Consider the following 16,628-nt stretch of genomic DNA (forward strand, 5'->3'; position numbering starts at 1 on the left):
GTTATGTGTAGGGCATGTATCCATTTAAAAAGTTGCATGATGCATATCAACAGCCAGCATGACATTGAGAAAAGGGTTTTGGCTTGATCAAGGGCCTTGTCTCTCGGGAGACAGAGTAGAGAGGGGGAGGAGAGGGGGATTGAAATGCATTTAATTAAGCATTGAATTGTGTGTGTCGGCATGGGCTTGTATATTTAGCATTCATAAATGGAAGTGTTATTTTTATACAAAAGCAGTATTAATCCACCTTCGGTTTGGAACGGTTCTATCAAGATTTGACGCATAAGGACTTCCCATGCTAGCCCACCGTCTAATTACCCTCTTCACTGCATTACACTTACATTTCTCATCTCCGGGCTCGCTCTAATGGTGTCAACGTTTCTCACATTAGTTATTTTTTTGAGTTGCCTTTTAAAAATATCCCCCCCCCTCTCCATAGTTGAGGATTTTTTTTCAGCAAGTTCAAAGTGAGACGAGATAACACTGCCCCCTAGAGAAGGAAGATGGAAGGATCTCTAAGGGGCGATAGGGAGTTGGTTATATAAGGAAGCAGGAGAAATCAAGGCACTGAACTTGGGACAAAGAACCACTTTGCCTTGCTACTGCTACTGCACATGAATAACTGTCTCCATGTGTAAGGTATTGGACTACACTCTGTTCTGAACATAGTCAGGCACCTATCATTGATATTCAGTATGGATATGGAGTTACTTCCAGATATACACTGAGTGTACAAAACATTAAGAACTCTTACCATGACAGACTGAACAGGTAAATCCAGGTGACAGCTATGATCCTTGTTGATGTCACTTGTTAAGTCCACTTAAAACAGTGTAGATGAAGGGGAAGAGACAGGGTAAGAATGTTTTTTAAGCTTTGAGACAATTGGAACATGGATTGTGTATGTGTGCCATTCAGAGGATGAATGGGCAAGGCAAAATATTTAAGTGCCTTTGAACAGAGTATGGTAGTAGGAGCCCAGCGCACCGGTTTGTGTCAAGAACTGCAACGCTGCTGGGTTTTTCACGTTTCCAACAGTTTCCCATGTGTATCACGAATTGTCCACCCTCCAAAGGACATCCAGCTAACTTGACACAACTATTGGAAGCATTGGAGTCAACATGGGCCAGCATGCTACTCGATATTAAGAAGGTATTCTAGTGTTTTGTACACTCAATGTATATTTAGGTATGTATTCCACTGCACATAACAGCCCCACAACTTCCTGAGAATTACCCTACCCTCCCAGACATATCATATTAACATATTCTCCACTGAAACCTGCTGGACCATTACACCTTCACTGCAATTAAGTCAGAATTGGCCACTTTAATTTCCCATGCAACATACCCCTGTACAGTAGCTGTTGCTGCATTGCTATGCATTTCAAGTATGAGGGTTAACAGTAACCCAAATGAGGGTCTCTTACTAGACAAAATACACTCACAGACAGTTTATTTGGTACACTACCCCGTTCACAAAAATCGTTACCAGGCACGCCAGATCCAGTATCTCAGAAACAGCCGCCCTCCTGGGCTTTTTACGCACAATAGTGTCTCAGGTTTCGCAAGAACGGAGCGACAAAACAAAAAAACATCCAATCAGTGGCAAGTCCTGTGGGCGAAAACAGCTCATTGATGAGAGGTCGAAGGAGAATTTGGAAGAATCGTGCAAGCTAACAGGTGTGCCACAAACAGAATGCTGTCACGGATGGACTAGTACAGCAGACGACCACACCGGGTTCCATCCTATCAACTAGAAACAAGAAGAAGTGGCTCCAGTGGGCATGCGATCACCAACCCTGCACAATTGAGGAGTGGAAAATCATTGCCTGGTTCGACAAATCCCGGTTCCTGTTGCGTCATACTGATGGCAAAGTCAGGATTTAGCGTAAGCAGCATGAGTCCATGGACCCATCCTGCCTGGTGTCAACGGCACAGGCTGGTGGTGTAATCTGCAGCACTTGGGTGATGCCATCACGTCAGCATGGACCATCATGAAGAAGAATTCAGGCTGTTCTAGAGGCAAAGGGGGGCAAAGGGCGGTACTATACCGAATAAAAATATAACCATTTCAAAGATTTTACTGAGTTACAGTTCATATAAGGAAATCAGTCAATTTAAATAAATTCATTAGGCCCTAACCTCTGGATTTCACATGACTGGGCAGGGGTGCAGCCATGTGTGGGCCTGGGAGGGCATAGGCCAACCCACTTGGCAGAAAGGTCCACCCACTGGGGAGCCAGGCCCAGCCAATCAGACTGAGGGCTGGCGTGGTTACATGTGGTCTACGATTGTGAGGCCGGTTTGACGTACTGCCAAATTCTCTCAAATGACATTGGAGGCAGTTTAGATAAATTAACATTCAATTCTCTGGCAATTGCTCTGGTGGACATTCCTTCTGTCAGCATGCCAATTGCATGCTCCCTCAAAACTTGAGACCTCTGTGGCAATGTGTTATGTGACAAAACTGCACATTTTAAAGTGTCCTTTTATTGTCCCCAGTACAAGGTGCATCTGTGAAATGATCATGCTGTTTAATCAGCTTCTTAAAAAGGCACACCTGGCAGGTGGATGGATTATTTTAGCAAAGGAGAAATTCTCACTAACAGAGATATTAACAAATGTGTGCACAACATTTGAGAGAAATGAGCTTTATGTGCGTATATTGGAACATTTCTGGGTTCTTTTATTTCAGCTTATGAAACATGGGACCAACACTTTACATGTTGTGTTTATATTCTTGTTCAGTCTAGATGGGTGTACCTAGTAAACTGGCCTGTGAGTGTATACTGCAAAGTAATCTGTTCTCTTTCTTAAGTGTTTGACTGGGAGATTAGGATGCCACAGGGTCACCAATACACTGGCTAATTAGAGCAACACTAAAACAGCTTCAGCACGGTAGCCATCTTAAACTACTGGAACTAGCGAATTCTTCTGAGCAATGTGTACCACTCTGGAGTAAGCAAGTGGAACGTCTGGTGATCGGCAAGGATTACTCAGAATCTGCACTTGAACTTGGTCTGTGTCATCTTGGTTTTAGGTTAAATCATGAAAAGTGTTTTATTTGAGAACAGAGAACGTTAATATGAAAGCGAGCGACTAATTATAAAGCAGCAATTCTAGCTGGGCTTGGCGCGGGCACTGTGAACATGTCAGTGTGCCAGTCCCAACTCCTGCCTGCTGGATAGCAACTAGAGGAGAGAGCCAAGCCTCTGGTCACTTTAGTCCTTGTGTTAGAGCCAAAATTATGTAACAAATTATAGCTAAAGGGACAGACAGCGCATGGATAGAGGGGGAGAATTGCTCCCCACCGTGGCCATAATTTGTCTCCCTTAGCCTCCTCATATTTCTCTCTATCTTAGAGAACTGACTGGGAAAGAAGATAGAAAGTTAGTTTGACTTTCTGTACTGCGCCTCAACTCATTTGTGGGCTGTGCTCAGGTGTTTCTTCAGGGGAGATGAAAGGCTTAATTAATGTGCTTTGCAGTGGAGGAGCTGGAGCAGGAGAGAGAGAGACTCGTAGGTGGAGAGGGAGGAGAGGGAGGAGGAGAGAGCCTTTGGGGAGGGAGACTGGGAAAATGCGTGTGGAAGACACTTGTCTGTTTGTCACCAGCCACACCACCATCATCAGAGAGGGAATTATTCCACCCCATTATGACATGATAATGACACCGTAAGCACAAATCAGGGTGGATTTGTACATCAGTCTGACACACTCTGGCATGAAAGCTGTGAGAAAAAGCATGTATTTTGGTCAAGAGGAACTTTTAGTTTTCAGTTTGATTTGTTTATGATTAAAAATGTAATTATATAATGGGATGCAGAATTTAAGGAATTACTTAAATTTGCCTGGGGTTCAACTTCTGGTCAGGGTTATTCACATAACCTTTGCTATTATGGGCTCTTTTTGTTCTAAAGTAGTTGCTTTGTAGCTTTTAAGTACACGCCACACAAGGTTGCTGCGAAGTCAGTACAAACTGTATTTAGCTCCTGTCCATCGATTGAATAAAAGAGTTTGAAAAAGAAACGGTAGCCAAACTTGACAGAATGTTAAATTGACACAAAAAGACAGTATCATGTCTTTTGCAAGAAAAGCATAGACATCAATTCCAAATGTCCAATCCCTCTAAAAAGCTACTATATAGTTTAGCTTCAGTTTGTGAAAAAAAGTCAGTTCTGCCTGCCTGCCTTTGATCACAATCTGTCAGTGGTGAGAAAATAAATGAGCACGAAGTGCGTCGTTCTCTCACTCTGAAAGGAAGTGACCTCTTTGTGATGAGAAAGACTTGATGGCCACAAAGAAAAATTTACATTTTTCTCTTGCAATAACAAGTTAAGATATCAAACACCAATGTCTCATTTAAGGGTAAGTAATAATAGCAACAACAAAAAACAACAACACAAACATTTTTAGGAAAAGGATTCTTCACTGCATCAATTTGAGCCACAGGGGAATTAATTAATTAATTATTGTTATCTTTTCCTACACGGCTGGTTGATGTGTGTCTGGAGAGAGAGTTGGAGAGAGCGAGCGGGCATGCGAGAGCAAGAGAGAGAGAGACAGAGAGAGAGAGAATTTTGCCTTTTGGCTTTCTTTAATGATATATCCAACAATTAATTAAAACCTCACCACCACCACCCTCCAGTGGAGGTCCCTTGACCTCTTTGGTACTGGGAGTTTGCAGAGCCCCCTCCATCTAAAACCCACAATACTCTCCACCCCACATACCCCCTGCCACTGATGTGCCTTCACTCCTGTTAGGCCTCTAATGTTCTTCAACTTAATGCAGAGGTTGTAGAGGGCTTTACCTCCCACTCCCTCAAACTCCCCCAGGCTCGTAGTGTTAAAGTCCAACAAGTCCTCCATGCCCCCTTGCCAGTCCCCAGTCTCTGCCGTCACCTGCAGTGGCGCAAACATTGGTGGTCCCTCCCTCTTTATCCGCTCAAACACCCCCCTTACCGGCTCAGACTGTGCCTCCTGGACCTCCCCCAGTGATCTCTCCAGCAGCCTAAGAGATGTTAGTCCTGTTTGTTGTGCCAGGACTTCCAGGGTTTTGCACCCCTCCTCCCCCAGCAGCCTCAGGTCACCCAGCATTAGTAAACCCACTGCCATAAGTCGCTTCTGCAGGGTGGGCGATTTAACCAATTTCAAAAGGATAGCTCCACACCCCCTTCTCGTGTGGGCCTTAGCAGCTGCCAGGCCCTCAGCACCACAGAGTAAACATCAGAGAGACCTGCTGTACTCAGCCTCTCTAGCCTCATGAGGAACAGCTGCCGGTCCAACCCTAATCCGCCAGCTCTCCTCAGCAGCGCGCATGCTGGTTCCCTCCAGCCGGTTCCCTCCAACTGACATCAATATGGTACAGCAGTCTCTGCGCCACCTTTAGCTGGAATGCAGCCAACTTGCTCTCCAGTTCCACCAGGCCCTGTCCTCCTTCGTGGATGGACATGTTCAACATTACCACCCACAGCCAGAGATGACCCAAACAGAAAAAATCCACCAGCTTGCATTGCAAGTCTGCGAGCAGACTGGTGGTGGGGTTGAGGACAGCCAGTTTATGCCACAGGGAGGATGCCGCCAGGTTGTTGATTATCAGCACCCTCACTCTATATGACACTTGGGACAGGAGCTACCTCCACCTGGCCAGTCTTGACACCATTGCCTGTGACAGCCCCACCCAATTCTTCTTGACCCATCTCTCCGAGCCCAGGAGCCCATCCCTGACCATCACAGAAACGTCATCTGCATACACTGACACTTTATGCCTGTCAACACACCCATGCCTGTCCAGCACAATCTCTGCAGTCTACTGCGTAGGAGGCCCAAAAATGGCTCAATGGCTGGTGTATATAACGGCCCCGATAGAGGGCATCCTTGTCTAATGCCCTGCCTCACCCAGACTGGCCTACTGAGCCCCCCTCCCACCTTGACCATACATGAAGCTCCAGCATACAACATCTTCACCCAAACCCAGACACAGACAGCACATTGAAGAGATGCTCATGGTCCACTCTATCAAAAGCCTTAGAAACTCTTGACACGTCCAACGTGTCCCTGGTTAAGAACAAGTTGTCCGTGATCGAGGGTCCCAGTACACAATATGTCTGGTCCTTGTGTACTATAGAGTCCAGATGGGACTTCAGTCTGTTAGCGAGGACCTTGGCAAATATCTTGTAGTCTGCACAAAGCAATGCCACAGGCCTCCATTTCTTAAGTTCACACAAGCCCCCTTTTTTGAGCAGGAAAGTCAGAGCCGGCCGACGGCAGCTCATCGGCAACTCTCCTACCCTGACGCACTCACGCAACACACAAAATAAGTCCAATTATTCCCCAGAATGTTTATAAAATTCCATTGGGAGTCCATCGACTCCCGCTGCACGGCCAGGGGACATCTGGGTTATGGCCTCTACCAGTTCATGGGACAACAGGGGAATGTCCATTTCATCCCTCTGTGCCAGAGAGAGCTTAGGGAGTTCTGCAAATGAAGCCTGAGCACACATAGGATCACACAGTTTGGCCCTGTACAACTCAATGTAAAACTACACAGTCTGCACCCACATCTCCACCACCACAGAGGTCACAGGCCCATCCGACAGCCCGCAGACAATGCATACCCTTGGCTTCACCGCTCTGTCTTTCCAAACCAACGAAGAAGGAGCTGGGAGCATCCATCTCATTGAGTATGGAGAACCTAGCTCTTACAAGTGCTCCCTTAGCTTTAATCTGGGGGAAAAAACTGCCCAGGTCCCTAAGTAATTCAGCTAAATTAGCCTGGAGGCCTACATTGCCTTGCCCCACCAGCTCTACCTCCACTTCACTGATACTGCCCTTGAGTTCCCCCAATACTCTCCTAGCCTCTGAGGATGAGAGAGCTGTATACTGTTGACAGAAAAGCAGAATTTTGACTTTTCCCACATCCCACCATTGACTTAGACTCATACTCCTCTCTTCGCTGCCCCCACCTTTCCCAAAAAGTCTGGAAACCTGAGCAAAAAGTGGCATCTTGTAAGAGCTTTACATAAAACTTCAAATAGGATGCCTGCCGAGGCCCTGGTGAAATAGACAGCCGAGCCATGGTTATGTGGTGATCCAAAAAACTCACCGGGAGAATGGTAGCGCCCAACAGCCTATTGCTCTGATTTTTGGACATGTAAAACCGATCTTGTTGGGCTGCACTCACCCTATGTCAGATCTCCCCAAGGAGATGTGGGTGTGGAGTCAGGCGCAGGAGAAACAAGTTCCGGAGGAAAAGGGCGTTTTATTAAACAAGCTCAAAATAACAGGACACCGGACTACAACAGTAGCCACAAAACCCCACTCAGACACAGTCCAGGGAAAAACCACCTGTTAAAAATGAACTAAAGAAAACGCAACCCAAAACTAACTGACAGTCAAACGAAAACAATCCCGCACAAAAACCTAAAGGAAATGTCGAGATAAATACACCCCCTTAATTAACCAAAATGAAACCAGGTGAAACACAAAACAGACATAACCAAAAGAAAAGGAAAAAGGATCGGTGGCAGCTAGTAGACCGGCGACGACGACCGCCGAACGCCGCCCGAACAGGGAGAGGAGCCACCTTCGGTGGAAGTCGTGACACCCTAGCCCCAAAGACCTTCAACTATGTATACTGTCTTGTGTTGGGATGTCTAGTAATACTTATTTTCCACCATAATTTGCAAATAAATTCATTAAAAATCCTACAATGTGATTTTCTGGATTTTTTTTCTCATTTTGTCTGTCATAGTTGAAGTGTACAGGCCTCTCTCATCTTTTTAAGTGGGAGAACTTTCACAATTGGTGGCTGACTAAATACTTTTTTGCCCCACTGTATAACCCTGGACTTCGTCACTGGTCTCTCGCCTTCAGGTGGCAACACCACTATCCTTACGCTGGTGGACGGTGAAACATGGTTTCTGAATGTGGTCCTCAGTTCTTGTCCCGGTTCTGGAAGGCGTTCTGCACAGTCATTGGGTCGTCGGCCAGCATGTCCTCCGGGTTTCATCCCCAATCCAATGGCCAGCCGGAGTGTGCCAATCAGGACCTGGAGATGACTCTTCGGTGCCTCGTCTCAGCCAACCCCACCACCTGGAGTCAGCAACTCGTGGGGGTGGAGTACGCCCGGAGCACTCTTCCCTGCTTAGCCACTGGGCTCTTGTCCTTCAAGTGCTCTGTGGGTTATCAACCCCTGCTCTTCCCGGAGCAAGAGGTCAACATACCCTCTGCACAGATGTTCATCCACTGCTGTCGGGGTACCTGGAAGAGAGCTCGGTCCGCACTTCTCAAGACCACCTCCAGGTATCGTCGACAGGCGGACCGCCACCGGACCTCGGCTCCCTGCTATCATCTTGGGCAGAGGGTATGGGTGTCCACTCGGGACCTGCCCCTGCGGGTAGAGTCCCGCAAACTTTCCAGACGTTATATTGGCCCTTTCCCCATCTCCAAGATTCTTAGCCCCTCTGCTGTTCATCTTCTGTTGCCCCGTATCCCCAGTATACATCCCACTTTTCATGTGTCTAGGATTAAACCTAAGTCTCACAGCCCCTTGTCTCCTGCACCAACACGTCCCTTACAAATATTCCATTAGCAATCAGGCTATCCACCAAATTTACTATTTTCATGAACACAACCACAGCTTTGTTCATTCTGGAATGCGGAATGTATAAATTCATCCCCTACCTGTTCGCCGACCGCCGTAACGACCGCGTCACCTCCACGCTAGGCTGCGAAGCACACCACACGTTCAAACCCCAGGAAACTAAAACTCTGTGCTTTTCCTCCCTAACTTTGAAAAAAACTGTGGGTACCTCTAAACTAACAGTGCGTTAATCCTCCACCATAGAAAATAAAAATGTAAAGAAAAGACCAAGGAAAGAATCCAGAAAATAAGTAAGGACAGAGCCCTCCACATGGCCTCTTAACTACAAAGCACTCCCAGCATAGAGAGAGAGAGAGAGAGAGAGAGAGAGAGAGAGAGAGAGAGAGAGAGAGAGAGAGAGAGAGAAAAAAAAAATTGAGGCTGGTACTTCAGGTTGTTGAAGTGACTTGCCATGAAATGACTTGCCATCAACCAGAGGAGTACAGCAGTGCAATGATAGGCCTACTTTGGTTCAGACAGAAAGCAGAACTTGCATATATTTCCTAAGTGTTATTCACTGTAATGTCTTGGAAATATTACATCTCTGTGCTAATTGAGGGTTGATAGTTACTGGTTCACAGGATTAGACCTGACAAGGCAGTGTGGCTGTTTTTTGAAGTGGGCTTGTTAAAATGAAGTAGGGCGGCAGGTAGCCTAGAGGTTAGAGTGTTGGGCCAGTAAACGAAAGGTTGCTAGATCGAATCCCTGAGCTGACAAGGTAAAAATCTGTTGTTCTGCCTCTGAACAAGACAGTTAACCCACTGTTCCCAGGCTGTCATTGTAAATAAGATTTTGTTATTAACTGACTTGCCTAGTTAAATAAATGTGAAACAAATGGTTTATGCACACTTTGGAAGTCATTGTGTGTGCACTGTAAGCTATTTCACAAAGAAGCAAAGATAACAGGTTTTAATGGGCGTGTCCATTCAAACAAAAGCTTGAATGGAGCACATATTACAGTAAGGAAGACAAATGAATGTAGAGATTCACTATGTCAACATTTACATTGAGTCCATACTCCCTATATGGACTACCATTGAAACAGAAAGTACAGTATTTCTATGGGACTTCCTCGAAGAGAGCCGAGCTGCCCCTGAAGAGGGTACATGTAGTGAACATCGCCCTCTTACTGCCATTCAGCACATTGTTCTGCATATACCTCTGATCTGGTTCCCAGAAGCAGAGAAGAGGGACGACATTAACAATAGTCAATTCACGATTCAAGCTAGACAAGTATTTTTCTGTTCAGTGGGGCTTTAAGCAGTAATCATCGTCGGGCCAGTGTGAAGGACCATCCATGACCATTGGTCAGAGAGGAGAAGGTGGGCAGACTCAGGATAGAGATAACAGATAACAAACACCGGGGCAGAGCCAATCACAGTGGCACATAGCAGTGTAGCTATGGAGGGAATGAGAGGGAGTAAGTGAAGGATATTCGTAAGTAGCAGGTCGGATGGAACAGGATCGCTCCTGTGTTTCATAATTTCGATTCAATTTGCACGAGGCTAAATGTATCTCACCGGAGAAAGCATCCGAGCGAGCGAAACAGCACCCCTCTGTCTCGGTATGCAAATCAAATCAAATCAAAGTGTATTTGTCATGTGCGCCGAATACAACAGGTGTAGACCTTACAGTGAAATGCTTACTTACAGGCTCTAACCAATAGTGTAAAAAAAAGGTGTGTGTGTGGGTAAGTAAGTAAAGAAATAAAACAACAGTAAAAAGACATTTGAAAATAACAGTAGCAAGGCTATATACAGACACCGGTTAGTCAGGCTTATTGAGGTAGTATCTACTGTCACGTTCGTCATTACGTGAAAGAGAGGAGGACCAAGGCGCAGCGTGATAACAATACATTCTTCTTTAATGAAGACGAAAACGAAACGAACCCAAACAAACTAATCAAAACAACAAACGTGAAGCTAAACAAACAATAAGTGCAGACACTGGCAACTTACACATAGACAATCACCCACAACCTACCTAATGACTATGGCTGCCTAAATATGGCTCCCAATCAGAGACAACGATAGACAGCTGTCTCTAATTGAGAACCAATCTAGGCAACCATAGACTTACATAAACACCTACAATGAACACAACCCCATGAACTCTACACACACCCCCTAGACAATACAAACACCCTAGACGAGACAAAAACACACAAACATCCCCCATGTCACACCCTGACCTAACTAAAATAATAAAGAAAACAAAGATAACTAAGGCCAGGGCGTGACATGTACATGTAGGTATGGTTAAAGTGACTATGCATATATGATAAACAGTAGCGTTAAAAGAGGGGTTGGCGGGTGGTGGGACACAATGCAGATATGTATACTTAAAGTGACTATGCATATATAATAAACAGAGAGTAGCAGCAGCGTAAAAGAGGGGTTGGGGGGGCACACAATGCAAATAGTCCGGGTAACCATTTGGTTACCTGTTCAGGAGTCTTATGGCTTGGGAGTAAAAACTGTTGAGAAGCCTTTTTGTCCTAGACTTGGCACTCCGGTACCGCTTGCCATGCGGTAGTAGAGAGAACAGTCTATGACTGGAGTGGCTGGGGTCTTTGACATTTTTTAGGGCCTTCCTCTGACACTGCCTGGTGTAGAGGTCCTGGATGGCAGACAGCTTAGCCCCAGTGATGTACTGGGCAGTACGCACTACCCTGTGAAGTGCCTTGCGGTCGGAGGCCGAACCTTTTGAGGATCTCAGGACCCATGCCAAATCTTTTTAGTTTCCTGAGGGGGAATAGGCTTTGTCGTGCCCTCTTCACGACTGTCTTGGTGCGTTTGGACCCTTCTAGTTTGTTGTTGATGTGGACACCAAGGATCTTGAAGCTCTCAACCTGCTCCACTACAGCCCATGAGAATGGGGGCGTGCTCGGTGCTCCTTTTCCTGTAGTCCACAATCATCTCCTTAGTCTTTGTTAGGTTGAGGGATAGGTTGTTATTCTGGCACCACCCGGCCAGGTCTCTGACCTCCACCCTGTAGGCAGTCTCGTCGTTGTCTGTGATCAGGCCTACCACTGTTGTGTCGTCTGCTAACTTAATGATGGTGTTGGAGTTGTGCCTGGCCATGCAGTCATGGGTGAACAGGGAGTACAGGAGAGGACAGCACGCACCCCTGGGGCGCTCCAGTGTTGAGGATCAGCATGGCAGATGTGTTGCTACCTACCCTCACCACCTGGGGGCGGCCCGTCAGGAAGTCCAGGATCCAGTTGCAAAGGGAGGTGTTTAGTCACAGGTTCCTTAGCTTGATGATGAGCTTTGAGGGTACTATAGTGTTGAACGCTGAGCTGTAGTCAATGAATAGCATTCTCACATAGGTGTTCCTTTTGTCCAGGTGGGAAAGGGCAGTGTGGACTGCAATAGAGATTGCATCATCTGTGGATCTGTTTGGGCGGTATGCAAATTGGAGTGGGTCTAGGGTTTCTGGCATAATGGTGTTGATGTGAGCCATTACCAGCCTTTCAAAGCACTTCATGGCTACGGACGTGAGTGCTACGGGTCTGTAGTCATTTAAGCAGGTTGCCTTTGTGTTCTTGGGCACAGGGACTATGGTGGTCTGCTTGAAACATGGTATTACAGACTCAATCAGGGACACATCAAATCAAATCAAATCAACTTTTATTTGTCACATACACATGGTTAGCTGATGTTAATGCGAGTGTAGCGAAATGCTTGTGCTTCTAGTTCCGACAATGCAGTAATAACCAACAAGTAATCTAACCTAACAATTCCACAACTACTACCTTATACACACAAGTGTAAAGGGATAAAGAATATGTACATAAAGATATATGAATGAGTGATGGTACAGAACGGCATAGGCAAGATGCAGTAGATGGTATAGAGTACAGTCTATACATATGAAATGAGTAATGTAGGGTATATAAACGTAAAAGTGGCATAGTTTAAAGTGGCTAGTGATACATGTATTACATAAAGATGGCAAGATGCAGTAGGTGATATAGAGTACAGTATATACATAGACATATGAGATGAGTAATGTAGGGTATGTAAACATTATATTAAGTGGCATTGTTTAAAGTGGCTAGTGATACATTTTTACATAATTTCCATCAATTCCCCTTATTAAAGTGGCTGGAGATGAGTCAGTATGTTGGCAGCGGCCACTAAATGTTAGTGGTGGCTGTTTAACAGTCTGATGGCCTTGAGATAGAAGCTGTTTTTCAGTCTCTCGGTCCCTGCTTTGATGCACCTGTACTGACCTCGCCTTCTGGATGATAGCGGGGTGAACAGGCAGTGGCTCAGGTGGTTGTTGTCCTTGATGATCTTTATGGCCTTCCTGTGACATCGGGTGGTGTAGGTGTCGGAGGGCAGGTAGTTTGCCCCCGGTGATGCGTTGTGCAGACCTCACTACCCTCTGGAGAGCCTTACGGTTGTGGGCGGAGCAGTTGCCGTACCAGGCGGTGATACAGCCCGACAGGATGCTCTCGATTGTGCATCTGTAGAAGTTTGTGAGTGCTTTTGGTGGCAAGCCGAATTTCTTCAGCCTCCTGAGGTTGAAGAGGCGCTGCTGCGCCTTCTTTACAACGCTGACTGTGTGGGTGGACCAATTCAGTTTGTCCGTGATGTGTACACCGAGGAACTTAAAACTTTCCACCTTCTCCACTACTGTCCCGTCGATGTGGATAGGGGGGTGCTCCCTCTGCTGTTTCCTGAAGTCCACAATCATCTCCTTTGTTTTGTTGACGTTGAGTGTGAGGTTATTTTCCTGACACCACACTCCGAGGGCCCTCACCTCCTCCCTGTAGGCCGTCTCGTCGTTGTTGGTAATCAAGCCTACCACTGTTGTGTCGTCAATGCACTTTCTAATGAACTCGCTCACCGAATCAGCATATTCGTCAATGTTGTTGTTGGACGCAATGCGGAACATATCCCAATCCACGTGATCGAAGCAGTCTTGAAGCGTGGAATCAGATTGGTCGGACCAGCGTTGAACAGACCTGAGCGCGGGAGCTTGCTGTTTTAGTTTCTGTTTGTAGGCTGGAAGCAACAAAATGGACATGTTGAAAATGTCAGTGAAGACACCTGCCAGTTGGTCAGCACATGCCCGGAGCACACGTCCTGGTAATCCGTCTGGCCCCGCAGCCTTGTGTATGTTGACCTGTTTAAAGGTCTTACTCACTTCAGCTACAGAGAGTGTGATCACACAGTCGTCCGGAACAGCTGATGCTCTCATGCATGCCTCATTGTTGCTTGCCTCGAAGCGAGCATAGAAGTGATTTAGCTCGTCTGTTAGGCTCGTGTCACTGGGCAGCTCGCGGCTGTGCTTCCCTTTGTAGTCTGTAATAGTTTGCGAGCCCTGCCACATCCGATGATCGTCGGAGCCGGTGTAGTATGATTCAATCTTAGCCCTGTATTGACGCTTTGCCTGCTTGATGGTTCGTCGCAGGGCAAAGCGGGATTTCTTGTAAGCTTCCGGGTTAGAGTCCCGCACCTTGAAAGCGGCAGCTCTATCCTTTAGCTCAGTGCGAATGTTGCCTGTAATCCATGGCTTCTGGTTGGGGTATGTCCGTACAGTCACTGTGGGGATGATGTCCTCGATGCACTTATTGATAAAGCCAGTGACTGATGTGGTGTATTCCTCAATGTCATCGGAAGAATCCCGGAACATGTTCCAGTCTGTGATAGCAAAACAGTCCTGTAGTTTAGCATCTGCTTCATCTGACCAATTTTTTATAGACTGAGTCACTAGTGCTTCCTGCTTTAATTTTTGCTTGTAAGCAGGAATCAGGAGGATAGAGTTGTGGTCGGATTTACCAAATGGAGGGCAAGGGAGAGCTTTGTACACGTCTCTGTGTGTGGAGTACAGGTGATCTAGAATTTTTTTCCCTCTGGTTGCACATTTAACATGTTTATAGAGATTTGGTAGAAGTGATTTAAGTTTCCCTGCATTAAAGTCTCCGGCCACTAGGAGCGCCGCATCTGGGTGAGTGGTTTCCTGTTTGCTTATTTACTTATACAGCTGACAGAGTGCGGTCTTAGTGCCAGCATCTGTTTGTGGTGGTAAATAAACAGCCACGAAAAGTATAGCTGAAAACTCTCTAGGCAAGTAGTGTGGCCTGCAATTTATGACAATATACTCTACTTCAGGCGAGCAACATCTAGAGACTTCCTTAGATTTCGTGCACCAGCTGTTGTTTACAAATATGCACAGACCGCCCCCCTCGTCTTACCAGAGTGTGCTGTTCTATCTTGCCGGTGCAGCGTATATCCCGCTAGCTGAATATCCATGTCGTCATTCAACCACGATTCCGTGAAACATAGGATATTACAGTCCCGTTGGTAGGATATTCGTGATCGTACCTCGTCTAATTTATTGTCAAATGATTGCACGTTGGCGAGTAATATTGATGGTAACGGCAGCTTTCCCACTCGCCTTCTGCGGGTCCTGACGAGGCATCCGGCTCTTCATCCTCTGTACCATCGTCGCTTCCTCTTGCGAATAACTGGGATGTCGGCCCTGCCGGGTGTTTGGAGAATATCATGTGAGTCTTGCTTGTTGTTGAAAAAATCTTTGTCTAATCCGAGGTGAGTGATCGCTGTCCTGATATCCAGAAGCTCTTTTCTGCCGTAAGATACGGTTGCAGAAACATTATGTACAAATAAGTTACAAATAACACGAAAAAAAACACATAATAGCACAATTGGTTGGGCGCCCATAAAACTGCTACCATTTCTTCCGGCGCCATTTTAGAGAGGCCATCTATCTTATGTTGTCTGGTCCAAAAGAGTAAGACATTTTTAAATGCAAGGGAAGCAAGTGAGCATTTGGCCTTCTTTGATAAAAAATAATAATAATAGCCAATCAGCGTTGAGCTAATCTGAGTGAGCTCAACTGTGAATGGTGCAGTCACACCAAAAGAAAGTGTCAAGGGAAGCCAGTTTGGATTTGGAGTCACTCTTATTAAATCGTATCGAGAGCATACATCATTGACAGAAACAACTTGAATTGTTGCATCTGGTTATATTGTTGTCATCCGGTGGCTAGCTAACTAGCTAAAATTGTCCCTTTCATAAATTAGCCATGGATGGAGATAGGGATTTGGACTTTACTTCATTCTCCGTACTTGTCAATGATTATAACGGCGATTCTGATCCAACCATTAATTCATACATTGTGCGCCTGGCCTGAGAGGATGAACATTCAATATGTAGCTAGATGTAAAAGGCTAACTAGCTAGCGTTGCCAGTGAAAGTAAGTTAGGCTAGCAAGCAAGATAATTTTAGGCTAGCAAGCAAGAGAATAATAGTGAAAACATCTCAAATATGAAATAACACATAGAATCATGTAGTAACCAAAAAATATATATTTTAGATTTAGATTCTTCAAAGTAGCCACCCTTTGCCTTGATGACAGCTTTGCACACTCTTGGCATTCTGTCAACCAGCTTCATGAGGAATGTTTTTCCAACAGTCCTGAAGGAGTTCCCACATATGCTGAGCACTTGTTGGATGCTTTTACTTCACTCTGCGGTTAAACTCATCCCAAACCATCTCAACTGGATTGAGTTCGGGTGATTGTGGAGGCCAGGTCATCTGATGTAGCACTCCATAACTTCCTTGGTCAAATAGCCCTTACACAGCCTGGAGGTGTGTAAGGGCCTCCATGCTTCACGGTGGGAACCACACATGCGGCGATCATCCGTGCACCTATTCTGCATCTCACAAAGATACGGCGGTTTGAACCAAAAATCTCAAAATTGGACTCATCAGACCTAAGGACAGATTTCCACCATTCTATTGTCCATTGCTCGTGTTTCTTGGCCCAAGCAAGTCTCTTATTATTGGTGTTTTTTACTAGTGGTTTCTTTGCACAATTCGACCATGAAGGCCTGATTCACGCAGTCTCCTCTGAACAGTTGATGGTGAGATGTGTCTGTTACTTGAACTCTGTGAAGCATTTATTTGGGCTGCAATTTCTGAGGGTGGCAACTCTAACTCCAATTTGA

The sequence above is a fragment of the Salvelinus namaycush genome, chromosome 3, assembly GCF_016432855.1.
Source record: "Salvelinus namaycush isolate Seneca chromosome 3, SaNama_1.0, whole genome shotgun sequence".
In the NCBI taxonomy this organism is placed as follows: domain Eukaryota; kingdom Metazoa; phylum Chordata; class Actinopteri; order Salmoniformes; family Salmonidae; genus Salvelinus; species Salvelinus namaycush.